At 40.9% G+C, this 15,830-nt stretch overlaps 1 long non-coding RNA gene across 2 annotated transcripts in view; it reads left to right on the top strand.

Moving 5' to 3' along the window:
* The window catches only part of LOC148028529 (uncharacterized), a 54,769-nt gene extending 39,347 nt beyond the window's left edge, over positions 1-15,422 (top strand). Inside the window, exons 2-5 of one of the 2 annotated variants that reach the window (XR_015692499.1) lie at positions 2,685-2,811; positions 8,060-8,197; positions 8,283-8,351; positions 15,028-15,422. This is a non-coding gene — a long non-coding RNA (uncharacterized LOC148028529). The remainder of the gene's footprint in view (positions 1-2,684; positions 2,812-8,059; positions 8,198-8,282; positions 8,352-15,027) is intronic. The other variant, XR_015692498.1, reaches the window with a different exon arrangement.
* The last annotated feature ends 408 nt before the right edge of the window (positions 15,423-15,830 follow it).

The following is a 15,830-nucleotide window of genomic DNA, read 5'->3' as shown; positions in this document are numbered from 1 at the left end:
ATTTCACTAAAAATATGAAAGACCCCAAAGTTTGCCGGAAAATGTGCACCGACTTTGCAATTTTTGAGTCAGATTGTCCAATTCTGAATTGAGATCCCCAAATTCTGGAAAAGCCCCAAAATTTTGGGCCTAATCTTGCACAGATTAGGACATTGTGCTTGCGTGCACGAACACCCAGAGGAGAGGAGGTAAAAGCAAACTCAAAATTTGAAAAAAAAGGATGTGATGGGGGCTGCATTGACCCATGTCTAGGTCTATGACTTGTGAGGCATCACGTCGCCTGCCCAACTGCCATCCTATGATGCCACACGCTGGACCTGTTCCGTCGACTGCTGCCCTGTCACGAGCTGTCCACTCCCCGGCGTGACCTGTCTCCTTGCTGGAGTCTCACGTGGTGCTTGTTCACGATGCTTGCAGCTGTCGACTGCCCTCACTGCCTACGACTACACACGATGTCTACAGTTATCGACTGTTTTAACTACCTACAACTGTTGCCTGCCAGCGATTGTCGTTCGTACTCAATTGCCTATTGATGTTTGTCGAGTTCACCTGGGGCTCCTGTAACACCTAAGCTGTCTCTTGCTTGCTCTGATACCAGTTTGTAGTGACGGGCTAGGCACGAAGATCGAGACAATGGGTGTTCTTTAGTCGCGGAGAGACAGAGAGTGTGAGAGAGAGCAGAGTAGATAGTGTGCACGATTTTAGGTACAATGACGAGTGCCCCACTTTAGGTTTTTAGATAGATATATATGTGTAAGTACAAGTGCTAAGGGTGTGTTCACACCCGAGCAGATTTAAAGGCGCAAGGGCCTTTATTCCCAACAAAGAGTAGGTAAATACACCATAAGTATAATGGTTATGTGAGTAACCAATTAGGTGGGATATACTGCAGGATCATCAAAGGGGCTATTTGTTAAAAAGATGATGGATTTCGAAGTCACAAGAAGACATCTCTCCTTCTCCTCCTCTCAGAGCAGCCTTGCGGCCTCTCCCATCTCTTGCAAAGAGTGTATATGGTCTCTATTCAAATTCTCAAAAGAGTCTCTACAATTGATACATCTTGGAAATCTAGAGCATGGCTGCACCTTGCAATCTAAATGTACCAAGCAATAATCTAGCAATCAGCTCCCATCTTTGACAGTGTCCTTGGGTCCACTGTGCGTGTAAGTAATTTAGAGTGGGGATCTTGCTTAGATACTGACTAGCAATGGCTCCCCTAAAATCCTCATACCCACATTCTAGGTCTTTGTCTATGACCCAATCGATAGTCCTTTGAGTTGCAACAATGATCTCTCCTATGCCTTGAAAGACCATTGCGAGGGCTCTTCTCCATACCTCCTCTCAGGTTTTGGGACAATCCCATTGGTAGTGTCTCTCTGTCTCCTTTGGCTCGCCACATCTCAAGGTGCAACCTCTAAGTTTAGGAATAGACACTAAATGATACAAATATGATAGAGACAGCCACCCAAGGTACTCCAGAACAGACATGCAATTATGTGAGGAGTGAGACAAGCAAGAAAGACACTAATGTCAAGCCCCATCATAGACTGCATTTCATGCAAGACTTACAATGTGTCACCTGTTTTGCCATAGTAGTCCTCCAGTTAGGTTATGACTGAAATGTGCACATATGCATCATCACACATTGCTTGGAATAGAAAGGTATTAAGCTTCAGGAGGCAAATGGAAGCCATGTATGTATTGTAAATCTTGCTGCTGATTCTATGGTGGAGGCCTAATTTCTCCATCAACAACTTTCTCTTCATACTACAAATAGTGAGAGGTATGGAGTCATACATGAAAAATTAATTCAATGAATCATAGAATTTATTATGGGAAATTTGTTAAAGCAAGAGGGGAAAAAATATTAATCCCTTTGATGCTTATTCTCCCATTTTTATGGGATGGAATTAAATCTAGCAAAGTAAAATACATAATAAGGATCTATGTTCTAGATTTGAGACCAGAAATAGCTTTGGTATCAGTAGTCTTAACTGCAATGTCAACATTGAATTTCATTAGATAAATATAGATGCACTCTACAATGATTTAGATTTGTTTGAGCTGATTTTATGTTTGATACATTGTTGAAATAAACCTGCTTGAGATAGTTTTCAAACAAGGTGTGTCTAACACAATCCCTTAGTAACTTTGCACTTTTCAGCTTTCAAACTTGTTGAAAATACTTTTCAAGCATTTAGAAAGCATTGCTGAACAAATCTCACGTATCTTGTATGTAGTCTTTGCAACTCTAGCTTTTGGACTAATTTATTATCAAGAAAGATAAATCGAAGTCATAAAGAACTGCAAAACTGAGTTCTTGTTGAGGATTGCAAAACCTCTACAACTTGCCAGATAGGATGGACCTTTATGCAAACATACGCCTTGAGAAAGTCCCTTCACAGATATGAAACAATAGATTAAAAACTTACACATTGTAAAAATTGTGATTGACCTTCATGTTTATGGGAGATAATACTTCTTTTGGAAGCTGTCACCTCATCCTAAGGGTGCTTCATTCTCTCCATGGTGAATGTGACATCTCTCTTGCTGTTTGGCTGTTTGACTTAGAGGACTTGGTTGGCTGCTTATGTGACACATATGGCTCTTTATCTTCCTGTGAATTTGTTGATACTGATTAGATACACAAGGAAACCCTTTTTTTTTTCCATTGCCAAAAGCAGGTTGGTGATCTTGGACATGCGAGGCTTATCTCGATTGTTTTATTGTTTCTTCCACAATAATGAACATCATCTACCACGATCTTCATTGTCATCTATTGTCAATAGAAGCCTTGACAACTACTTACAGGTGAATGGTTCAAACACGTGCTTTCTTCCATCAAAGCATCACAATTTTTGATAAAATCTCAATTTAAATTCCTGAAGCTACCATTAGATGTGATTGTTCATGTATATACAGATGATAAAAATTGGTGATGGGTTGAAGCTTGTTTTTTTCATGAGGGTTTTTTTTTTTGGGGGGGGGGGGGGGGGGTTTTCGTGCATACGCTACTTCTTTCAATCTTACTTCAACACAATGTAGAGTAGATTGATGGTGTTTAAACCCTGAGTAGTTTTTGCAACCTGTGACCCTGTAGAGTCTTTTTATAAATGAAATAATCCTAATGTGTAGTAGTGGTGAAATAAAGAGATTGATAGGTGTACAAGCCACAGGCAGGGCTGTGTTTGTGACCCAATGACTCCCCCCCAGGTCACTATCATTGTCTCTGTTGTATGATGAAAGGCTATCTTGAGGGCCCTTCTTCATACCTTGAGCCTTGGGTGGTCCCATGAGTAGTGTGTTAGGTCTCCTCCATAGAAAATGTGTGATCTTTCCAGGTCTAAAGCTATGATCCAATCTACTCCAAACGTCAGGCAAGAAAATTGTTGAGATACCTTATGTAGTGGCTCTGGTTTAAGTACCATCTCCTGAAGAGATGCATCCTTTGTCCCATAGTCTGGCCTGATTTGTTCTCAAGACATGGTTGAAAAGAAGAGGTTGCCTTGTGTTCTTTTCAAAAGTGCTTGGAGCAAGCTAATAAATGCTCAAGGACATGGATGTATTAGTATTGTGCATAGCATGTGTGTATTAAGCCTTTTATTGGGTTGTATTTGGATGTGTGGGTGGTCACTTTATGGTCGGCCTATTGGGACTTTAATGGGCGGACCTTGGTCTTCTAAGTTAATGTCCCAATTTCTCACATTTTATATGTGTGTGCTGCTTGTCATATTTATGTCACATTGCTAGAGGGGGGGAGAGAGAAAGGGGAGCACCCCAGGAGGTTCATCTCTAGAGCCTTATGCTTCCACTATTAGTATGCATTGCACTTTGGTTTATGACATGGATTTTGTTGCCTGCCATTGAGATCTTGTGTTCATTGCCTTGACTTTTTCTGAATGTGTTCTTTGTGTTCTTCTCTCTCATGCTATTGCTTTTATTTTTGTTCATTGTGCATTCTCACATGGTATTGGATGTTGAACTTGTGAGAGTGCGCAATGGAAGAAGGAACACGAACACAGAGAGAAGGGGAGAGAGAGACAGCAAGGAGGAAGAAATCTGCACTGTCTGAAAATCAATGCTGAATACAAAGGAGTACTGATTAGTCCCTGCAGGCAGAGCGAGGCCTCAGTGAGGGCACCAGATCAGGCTGGAAGCGATGATGGCAGTAGCAGCACCGGAGATGGAGTGAATCAGCAACTTGCAGAAGATGATCTGCCCCAGCTAATACACCTGCTATAAATAGCAGAAAACATGCCAAACTGACTGATCTGATGTGCCCTGACCAGCTGCCACCTGGCTGACTGCATCTAATGCAGTCAGCAGCATATAAAAATGCCAAAAAATGCAGCTGATGTAGTAGAAAACCCCCTAGGGGGCAGGACAATGTCGGACAAGGTGGCATAAGTTAGGAAATGCAAAAAATGCACAAGAAACTCGAGAAATGCACACTAAGATGCAAGAGCTCCCATGTCTTTGTCAGACTTTGACAAGAGCTCACAACCAAGAGATGATGGACTCACAACACTAAACAAGGTAGGCTTACAGAACTATCGCTTGATCTTGACTATTGTTGTATTTGGTAGGACAAATTTGTGCATGTCTTGATGTATTATTGGCTGCTTGCAATGCCACTATTTGCATTTTCACCCTCCAGCTGTAGTGATGTTGACTATCTATTGGTCCTTGTCGTAATTGCAAGGACAATATGCAACATGTTGTGTCTCTTCCTTGGATGCTTGCTATGGCTAGCAATGTCTCACAACTCTTGTTGTACTACCTTTCCAGTGTTGGCACGGCACAACTTGTGCATGGTTCTCAACGTTGTCCTATGTCTTGTTGTGGACGTGGGCATTGGGCAAGAGACAATTATTAGGGGTTGTCTAGAAATATGACATGTTTGTTTTGATAGGGGATACTGTGGTGTGGTCCGTGTTTGTAGCATGTGGGTTTTGACTTTCACTTTTGTATAGTTTTTATGTGGTTGTTCCTGCATGCTTGTACTCTTTTTGATTTACTTGTGTTTAGATCCTTACTTGGTTCACTTTGCATTTGTATCTTAGGAGAGAGTAGATGGGAGTTGGGAGGAAGGCAATGCTGCTTTGCAAGAGGAGCCGCATGATGAAATAAGACGGGGCGGAGTTGCTATGAGGGAATATGGAAAGAGCGGGTGCTGTTCAGGTAAAGAGGTTGCTAGGGCAGGCAACATAGCAAGGCAGCAAGGGTATGAATGAGGATGGAAACTAGTTGAGGGTGGGTGAAATCAGACTTCCTTCTCGGATAGGGTGGTAAATAACCTAATTAAGCACTAATTACAGTAACTAACAGATTCACAAAAGTGAAACGCATACTTTACCATATAATCTTGGACATTTGACAGCTTGTTGGCCCCAAAATTGGTGCCCATCGAGGTATTTCTTTAACTTTTATTGCAAATGGATGGAGTATAAAAAAGATCCTTTGATCTCCTCTGCTAATCCAAGTGCTTTTTGCTACCAAATCTGACTAATAAGCTTTCAAACCAATTTGCCCCTCGGTTTGCTTGGGAATTGGCCTTCACCCTACTCTTTAAAAGACAAATGTAGTCCCAAATCTAATATTGGCCGGCTGGCCTTTTGATTCTCCTTGAAATTCCTCAATTTTAGCTATCAAAATTCAAGTCCTAGGCTCTCAATTCTGAGTATGCATCCTGAGGCGGCTGTCAAACTCTAATTTTTGTTGTAAATTAAACTGTTGGAAAATGCTAAGATAACTTGAGAAATAGCTAGGGGATTAGAGAGAACATTGAAGGGAGAGAACTTTCAGAGTTTCATTGTGAGAAACACTAAAATTGTTGCTACCTGCTGCCTTGCTCAAATAGCCATGGAAGCTATCACCTACGACAGCTTAGAACCACAAAAAAGATTGCTTTTTCATTCTATATGCTGCATTTGCACTAGGACCTTGGGTTGTTGTCACATGCTTATGGAGGGCTCCAAACTACTATCACTTGCTCTGATCCTTGGTGGTTGTAAATCACATTAGCAGTCTCTCCTTGCTCTTTTATAACCTCCTCTCTCACAATGGCTGAGATAGACTTCCACTAGTCCTTATCGAAAGGGGGATGCATCTCTACCTAGTGAGAGGGAGCCTCTTTTCTAGGCAAGTGCATTACAATCATTGGTGGCCTCTCAGTCTCACTCGTATCAAGATGAGCTTATCACCATTTTCTTTTTGGTATCAACTGTTCATGGAAAATGCAGGTGTTACTCGCTTTCTTGTGACTCCTTCAAGCCTACGTAGATCAGCCACAATACAGGCATAGTGGAATAGTTGACTTCTTATGAACTATGCTCTTATGTTAGAGATTCTTGAGGATCATGAGCCTACTACAGCTGATGAGGCTCTTGCACAAGATTTTTGGTATTGTGCTATGCGAGAGGATATTAATTTGATTGAGTATAATCGGATTTAGGAGTTGGTTTTATGTCCACAAAAGTAGGTGATTGGTGCAACTCCTCCTAAGCAGGCACTCAAAAGATTGTGACATATTGTGCTTGGGAGATCATTTTTATTGAAAGGTACAGCTCATCAATCTAAGAAGTCTTTAAATTTTAATCATTTACTGCCATTGCAGAGGCCTCATAAGCCAAACATTATGAATCCAAATCAGATTGTTAACCCAAATGTTAGAGCCTCTAAGTTTTCATGAAAGAAAAAAGAAGACTCAGATTGTCATGTGGCTCAGTTTGAGATAAGATGGACAACCAGTGGCTTCAACCAAATGTATAGGGACCAGGTCAAAAAGCAACAGTTTGCAGCCACTTTTCAGAGGAAAGCTATGGAATGGTTTGCCAGTTATGGTATGGAAACCATCAATTCATATGATGCTCTAAAAATAGCATTTTTAGGTAGGTTGCGTGTTAGGACTTGAACTTCATCATATATTTCGTACTAGTTTACATCTTCTTATTAGTATGCATGTAGTCTTTTGAATCAGCATATGTAAAACAACCTTTATCTTTCATATGATGTCTCACCTGAAAGTCATGTCACAAGTTAAAAAAGTCAAACAGTTGTATTTGAGCAGTTGATTTTTTATCAAGAATGGAACACGACTGAGTACAACGCCCAGAATTGGCGGTTGATGTTTAATCCTATTATCATCTAATTGTCTCTTGAATGTTATTGTGATTTTCTTTCAAATTGTTCAATTGATGATGGCTATGGAAATAGGAAACAATGTAGTATTTGATGATCAACAATTCTATGTTGCTGAGTACGATGTATGCTTTGGGTTTAAATATATTTCCTGAACGTTATGAAGTGCTGATGGTTGTAAATCCATTCAGGATGTTCTTTATTTTATTGTGATATTCTGTTCTCTTAGGTAGAATAATGTGTTTGAATTATTTTGGTATTTGAAGAGGGCACAAAACTTTGGTGATCTCTGCCAGTTTCATGAAAATAATTTCTTGACTCAAGAGCAGATCTAGAACCGATTCTTGAGAGATTTATACGATAGGAAGGTTGATGGCATTAATCTTATACCAGGTGCCTTGTATGGGTAGCATTTATGTTAGGCAATTATCCTTATCATTTAAACCCTATTCTTATCAGGAGCAGTTCACAGGAATTAAGGGAGGCATTGGAAAGGCAGCAGCAATAGGAAGTTTTTCTTGCTGATGCAGAGGGTGTTGCAACATTGGGCAGGCTGGTTGAAGAACATGATGTACCTGATAGTCAGGGTTATCGGGATGTGGGTCCCTTTGGGGGTACAACAATCGCTTATAATTCTCCTACTAGTATTGAAGAATCTTTTCCAACTCCAAGAATCTGGTTGATGACTCCTTAGATAAGCATAAAGCTAGGCTTATTACCAAGGGTTTTGCATAGTATGTAGGTTTGTATTATACAAAGACTTATGTACTTATAGCCCGTATGTCTACCATTCAGGATATTTTGACTCATGTAGCCCATTACCATTGGCTTGTTTTTTAGATGGACGTAAGGTTTGGATTCTTGAATAGCATACTTGAGGAGATTTATGTTTTCACAACCTCTTGGTTTTCTTGTGCAGGGGAACAAGGATCATGTCTATAGCTTGCAGAAGGCCCTCTATGGTTTGAAGCTTGCTCCTAGGGCTTGGTATCAACGGATGGATCAATTCATCTTATAGAGTGGCTTCAAATGTTCAGATCATGACTCTTGTTACAAGGTTGTGGATGACATGTGTTTTTTAGTTATCTTGTATGACTTGATTATCATAGGGAGTAACTCATTGGATGACTTGATTATCATAGGGAGTAACTCATTGGAGGTTGATTGGACTCGTGAGATCTTGTGGCAGGAGTTCGACATGGCAGACCTTGGTATCCTTTGCTTCTTTCTTAGTTTTGGAGATCTATCAGATGGCACATGGCATTTTCATCTCCTAGCACAAGTACAACTTCAAATTTCTTTTAGAGTTTGGTATGGTGGAGTGTTCTTGCCCCATGGACCCGAAGTCCAAAATGGTTACTGTTGGAGATCCCCTTCCTAATGTTATTAGTTACATGTGTCTTGTTTGCTCACTAATTTGACTTATCCATGCTTAGTAAGACATCTCTTTTGTGGTGGCTCGTTGGCATGCTACTTTGCGTATGTTGCACTACTCAAAGGGGACTCAATCCTATGGGGTTGTGTATGGAGAGGGGGCCACTCTTGCTAGATGCAATGACTTGGATTTGATAGGTGATGTGGAGTCAAGACGCTCTATTAGAAGTTTTGCTTTCTTCCTTGGCTCGAGAGCTATCTCATGGAGCATCAAGATGCAACCTATTATGGCAATATCTTCTACGGAGGCTCAATATTGTGCCCTTTGTTCTATAGCACAAGCTACTCCTGAGGTATTGTTGCATCAATCTCCCTTCTTCTCTACTCCGCTCCTCTCTGAGCTTTAGCTGGAGTAAAATAATGAAATAACTATTAATGACTTTGTACTAATGGGTGTCGATATGGTTGGAGATAGGGTGGCAAGTTGTGGATACATGGCAATCAAATGGTGGCAACTTATGGAGCAAGTTGGCACAACAGTTGCCTTGTTGGCTGGTCAAAGTAGGCTCGAAGGTGGCAAATGGTCTGCTCTTATACCAATGTAGCATGGTTTGGTATACCAAAGGCGACGTGAAGCAGTTCGTGACAAGATTGTAGGGAGATGCAATGTTGCATATGGAAATGCAATTGATGGATGTAGAAAATATAATTGTTACAAGGTGATTGACTGGATGTGTAGTCAATACACATTTCAAGTGTTTTAGGTGATGTGTTAGTTGGAGACTTGACAGAGCAGGCTATGGGTGTGGGCTAACAAATTTAGGCACCAAGCAGTTGGGGTAAGTTCTACAGCACCATGGTACGTGTGACGAGCAAATTTTTGCTAGTTGGTGGTAGCAATAGTAGTGCAGGTTTGCAAGCAATGCAAGGACAATGATTTCAAATGCTAGAGACACAAAGTGTCCGTGCACGAGTTGCAAGTGGTGCGTAATAGGTCTATGAAGGTTGCAGACGCCAAATGGATAGACTCAATTTCTAGATTATGGGATCGTTATTGATTGTGTTGAGCCTTCTTGTTTGTTGATGTTATGACTATGGATGATAGTTATAAGTGGTAGAGAGCTATGCTACTAGAGATGGATTCTTTGCAAAAGAATACTAGCTAGGAGTTAGTTCCTTTGCCTAGGGCCAAACATGTACTTCCATGTGAGTGGATGTACAAGACAAAGGTATCTCCATTTGATGCATTGTCAAAGTACAAGGCGATATTGGTGGTCAAAGGATTTAAGTAGGAGAAGGGGATTGACTTTGATGAGATCTCTTCTCACTAGTAGTCAAGATGACCACCCTTCATACAGTCTTTGCTTTGGTTGCTAGAAAGGATATGGAGCTAGTTCAAATGGATATAAAGACCGCTTTCTTACATGGGGACTTGCTCAATGATATTTACATGCAGCATCTTGACGGGTTTATTGTGGAAGGCAAAGAGTAGTATGTCAGCTACATAAGAGCTTATATGGTATCATAAGTTTAATGCTTGTGTTGTCTCAAGGCTACTAGAAGTGAGACTGAATATTGCCTATATACTAGGAAGGCTAGGGATGGTAGCCTTGTGATCTTATTTCTTTATGTAGACGAGACATGTTGATTGCTAGAATAGCTTGATGTATGCCATAATTGCTACACATCTAGACATTGCCTACGTAGTAGGAGTCGTTGGTAGGCACATGACAAACCTTGGTAAGAAGCATTGGGAGGTAGTAAAGAGTATCATGCAATACTCAAATGGCACTAGATCTATATGCATATGCTTCGAAAAGAAGGATGAATTTGTTCTTGGATATGTAGATGTTGATGTTAAAGGGAGTGTAGAATCTAGGAGGTCTACTATAGGTTTTGTCTTTACTTTTACAAGTGGTGGAGTCTCTTTGGTCTCTTGATTGTATCCATGTACGGCTTTATCGACCATTGAGGTTGAGTATATTGCAACTCTTGAGGCTTACAAGGAAGCTATATGGCTTACTTCTCTAGTAAAAGACTTAGGCATTATAGGAGAGGCGTCTACGTTGCATTGTCATAGTCGTAGTGTCATTTGGTTGGTACAAAATCCCATCTTTCATGGAAAGGCAAAGCATGTTGAGGTAAAGTATTGCTTTATCAAGGAGGTAATTAAGGACAAGCGCATTGAGCTGGTCAAGATCCATACGGATGATAACCCTGTAGATCATCTCACAAAAAGTTTTACCTTTTGAGCACTTTGCACTATAGAGTGTTGATGAGCATTGGATAGTGTCACCAAGTGGTGATACTTTTTGCAGTTGCTTTCCTTATTTACTTATATAAATGTTTTATTTTTATTTTCTTTAGTTGTTGCTTTTTACCCCAGAGTTCTCTTGGATTAAAGCCGAGATCTTTGCATGGCTGGAAGAAGCAACCATTGGGACAAATTGGACTAATGGTTTGTGTGAGCCTTGGGACCGGATTGAATGGGCACTGAAGAATAGAATGCTAGTGGTTTGGGACTGTGTGCTTAGCCATTGGAGATGGTGTAGGACAATGAGCTTGTCCAAGATAGAAGATGCACATGTGATAATGCCCACGGAATAAAAGTTACCGTAATTGAGCCACATTACACTTTTTGATGTAGTTGCAATGATAAAAGTTGCTCAGAACAACTTGAGGAATGTAGGAGTCACCATCCCTAAAATTTAGGCAGTTACTATGTTTGGATCCTAGAATATGTTCACTTCATTATCTTCGTTTTTGCAGAAGGATTAATTCTCTGGTTTGTGCCGAGGTTAAATTTTGCACCAATCATGGAGAATTTTAGATCAGAAGGTTTAAACGGGAAAATTGTTACGTGTATGCCATGTGTCACAATTTGGGCACAAATTTCCAAAAGAGAGAGAGCAATGTTGAATGCAGGAGGGGCAGATATGAGCATTGAAAAAAAAAAATTTGGGGCTGAGGGTAGATTGTTGCAAGTACATCAGCTATGGAGAGTACTTATTCGTCTCTGACTCGTATACGAAGGTAGAGCTTGCTCCCTCTGGTCAACTCTCTCTCTCTATTCTTAGAGGAAATGCTCTGCATGATGGGCTGATTCAATCGAATGTACAGTTCTGTGTTTTCTTTCCTCTTCTGCTGAGGCAAAAGCCTCACTAACCAGGTTCAAGATTAGCTGATTGCTTCTCCAATGCAGGAACTAAAGAAAGTGATGACCACGCCACACAAGAACAAGGTTTTCAGCTTTGATTTAATGCTGTTTATGAGACTGTTTTACTGTTGGAATGATGCCAATGGGTCAAGGGTTTTATAGTCCAACTGGTATGGAATAGATCTGGAATGGAATAAGGCTAAGAATAGGTGAAGAAACAGGTAAAAAATAGTAAATACAGAGTTCTGCAGATTGCAATTCTACACTTGAATTATTGAGTTACGGTCACAGAAAGTGTTTTCCTACTTGGGATGTTGTTTTGGGTATGTTGTATTGTCCTTATGCAGCTGAAATTTACTCAGAAAAGATGAAAGCCAAGTGCTCACAGGCTTTGTACTTTGGAACATTTCATTTTATAACGTTCCATCTTTTAATTGATAAAGAAATATCGAAAGGGTCGCTAGCCTTCGGGGTCAATCTGGTGTTGAGCAAGGGAGTGAGGTCTCTATTTGTGTGCATGTGAAAAGATTAGGTATTAATTGAAGGGACTACTGCTTTATGTGAGTCATAGACCGGTTTTAGATAGTATTTTCACTCTCTTCTTATACTTCAGTCTTCCACAAAGATACATTGGTCTTTAAGTGGAAGGTTGTTGGGGTATAGTCGAATCGCCCATAGTTGGGTAGGCACCCCTCACACACTGTGTGCTCTTCTCTTTGAACCCTCTTACACTCCATAGCTTCTATCTCACATCTAACCATTGCTTCCCTCTCAGTTGCTTGCTCTTGTGATATTGAGGACTCAATCTATGGGTGTGAGGATTTGAGACAAATTGTACAAATATAGACTAGGGAGTGGACACAAGATGGAGAGATTGTAGAGGAGGCCTAGGAGAATTGAGTAGAATTTGTCATGAGATAGCTCTTCAAGCTCAACAACAATGTCGGAAGAAGGAAAGGTCCCTTTGGTGGGGTTATGCCCTCTACATCTCTTACTCTTTGTGGAGGCAATGTTCTATTTTCTACAATTAGGAGTGAGTGGTCTGTAGAACCTTAGGCTATTAGTGAGGGCTGAGATAGAGCTCTTGGATTCAAGGTATGTTGATGACATGACCCTTTATGTGGAGGATGATGAGGTGGTGCTAGAGAGAGTGAGATTGGCATTAGAGGTGTTTTTCTTGGCAACAGGTGTGAAAATTAACTAGGAGAAGTCAATTGGCTTTCTTGTAAACTTAGATTCTAGCGTTGAGTGGGGCATCCACCTAGGTTCTAGATGGATGAGAAGGTGTCATACTATTAGGTACCTTGGTTTCTAAGTGGGACTTGACATTACACTAGCCTAATAGTTCATCCCAGTGCTTGACTCCATCCTCCTCTCAAAGAGCTAGCAGCCTAGTTCTCGTAGGTGGGCATCCCCCTGCAGGTTGCAGGTAGGGAGACTTGGTGGTGATCCCAAAGTAATTTCTTTATAGTTCAAGAAGATGGATGATTGACTATCGACATTGGACAACATGGCATGGCACCATTTGCTATCCCTTGGAAGCAGATTCGTGTCATTGATCTCTAAGGAAAGACCTAGCAGTTGGATGAATACGTCCCCTAGTGTGAGATCCAAGAGTGGCACCATTGGATGTGGGACGGTTGGGGCCTCTAATGATCTGGGCTGGGATCTAGGAGTGGCTTTGGCTAGTAACAGTAGTTGCTGAGGAGGCTCAAGGCTTCTTGGCCTACATAGCTCGGATTGGCGAACATATTCTGATGCAAGTGGAGATGGATTAGGCACCCTCACATAGCATCCATTGTACAGAGCATATCTTTGATGCTTTTTGCTGGGCATTCTGGCAACACCTGTGGGATAATTGTTGGCCAAGGAGAGTATTCTATTCCATCTGGTTTCTTGCACATGGGGGCTTGGTAGTCCAGGAGTTGGTTGGCCCAAATGCAATAGGAGGGAATTTACAAGTGCTGGTGCCTAGCTTAGAGTGTATATCCTAGGGAGCCTTCTATTGGCACGCAATTAGCTAGGGCCGCCACCTTTTGTACAAGGTTGGCCTGGATGCATTGCCCACTTCCTAGGTATTGTGTCCATCGTGGCATGATCAGAGGTTTGGGAGATCATTGGGAACCTCATAGGGTGGCACATTTGGAAGACATGCTGCTAGTTGACTTTTGGTGACGAGAGCGTCTCAGCATATGTGACCTTGGCAAAGCTATGGATTTCCTTCATCCACTCACTCTATGGCCATTGCGATCAGCTGCAGGGTGAGTCTTGGGCCTATCGAGAGCTCAAACAGTAGTTCTTAACTTCTTACTCACTTGGCATGTTGATGGTCTGTTCGTCACAATGCAGGCAGGCAACCCTAAGTGGCGATACATTCATAAAATTCTTCTAAATAGTATAATTGGCCACCTTTTTTACTGCAACGAAAAGAAAAACAGCCAATTGTCAATAAAGCATGTGAGTAGAAAAGTAAAAGTACCAAGTTGGTAGCACGATGTCAGCATAGGAAAACAAAACAACTTTGAGATCAGCAAGACAGCAGTAGTCCAGCTTAAAACGGCAGTCTGTTCACCCAATCATCTGTAGAGAAGGCTAAATTGCAGAGGTTGGTAGCAAGAACGAAGCGGCTTTGTTGCCCAAATGGTCAAATACAGCTGGTAATGCACCTGCAAACAGGCCAAAATGCTAGACAAAGCACTAGGAGCACCAGGATTAAGAGATTTAGATGTTTGATACCATGTGAGAATGCAGAATGGAAGCAGTTGCAAGAAACACAAAGCACAAACACTGCCACAATGAATAGAAAACAGTTTGGCCGACAGCCATGATAATAGATATGCACACTGTCAACAAATTTGCAGGGCTTTTTGAGGTTGTCTTGAACGATGATGGCCACCTAGTGAGGACCAAATAAGTTGCCCTTTTGTTTGTAATCAGAGTTGAATTGGTGAGTAAATGCATCACTTGACTTTTAAATCTATGTTTTGCTGTACTAATCTCTCATGTCAAGGAAAATGGCAATTATATTTTGACGAGTTCTTGTTGGCATGAACGGTGTTAACCCCGTTCCATGCCCCTTTGGTCAATGAAGAAAAGTGGTATACAAAATGGTCAGTAGTTCTTTTAGGAGAGGTAAAGAGGTGCAGATTAATTTTTATAAACCCACATTCCCATGCCTCTTTATTGTATTGTGTAAGCCTTCATGCCTTATCGACCTATGAAGCACTAGATTTGGCCAGACATTGTTTTTATAAAAACCATGTCTACACTTTTGCATTATGCTGAATACTTGTTTCAGAATAATGGTGCCTCAAAAATAGCACTTACTAATGTGGCTGCTTGGCAAATCTTTACAGCTGGTTGTTGAGCAGTCGTATACTATCTGCATTAGAAGATACACAACTTATCTGTGAGGATTTCACACACCCCTTGGGACTGAGATCAGGTGCAGATGAGAACCATTCTAGGTAGATGGCCTTGAAAACCTTTTCTTCCAGATCAATCATTATTACAATTTGCTGAGAGTAATGCAACTCCTAGCGGTGGTTTAGCTTGATCATCTTTAAGATATCAATTCTTAATCTTTATTTGAATGTCAACCTGCACATTTCAATGATGTTTGAACAAGTGTTTATCTGAAACAATTGCTCACGAGTACAAAACTGGTCGTCGCATTCACATGGAAGGCTTAGTCCATGTTCTTACTTTATCACCATGTATATTTCCATGATTTGTGTTTGGGTGTGCTTTGTCAAAGCTAATGTTATTTATCTTTAGTTAAATGATTGTTATTCACAATACTAATAATATCCATTGACAACCTATCTCTAAGTGCGTATTTAACAACTGGAAAGGAATTTCATAGAAACACTGATATGGAAAAATGGTGAAAGGGCAAAGCAAGAACCAAATGATAATACACAACCATTCAACGAACAAGAGTAGGGTGTGAGGTAGAAAACCTCTTGAGAGACAACTGGAGCACTCCTTAAGTATGTTTATACGTTTCTATCATGATATATTTTGCAAAGCGAGGGACATGGGGGATCAATTTGGGAAGGACCAACATGCTTAAAGCTTCATGAAAAACTTTGAACTTGTCATGAGATGGCATTTGTGAATACCAAGTTTGCTTTGTGTACATAGACCAAGCTATTCT

This window comes from Lygodium microphyllum, chromosome 11 (genome assembly GCF_053477565.2).
Source record: "Lygodium microphyllum isolate KBCC chromosome 11, Lygodium_microphyllum_v1.1.10, whole genome shotgun sequence".
In the NCBI taxonomy this organism is placed as follows: Eukaryota; Viridiplantae; Streptophyta; class Polypodiopsida; order Schizaeales; family Lygodiaceae; genus Lygodium; species Lygodium microphyllum.
Note: the sequence above shows the minus strand (reverse complement) of the source record. Positions and strands in the feature narration are given on the sequence as shown.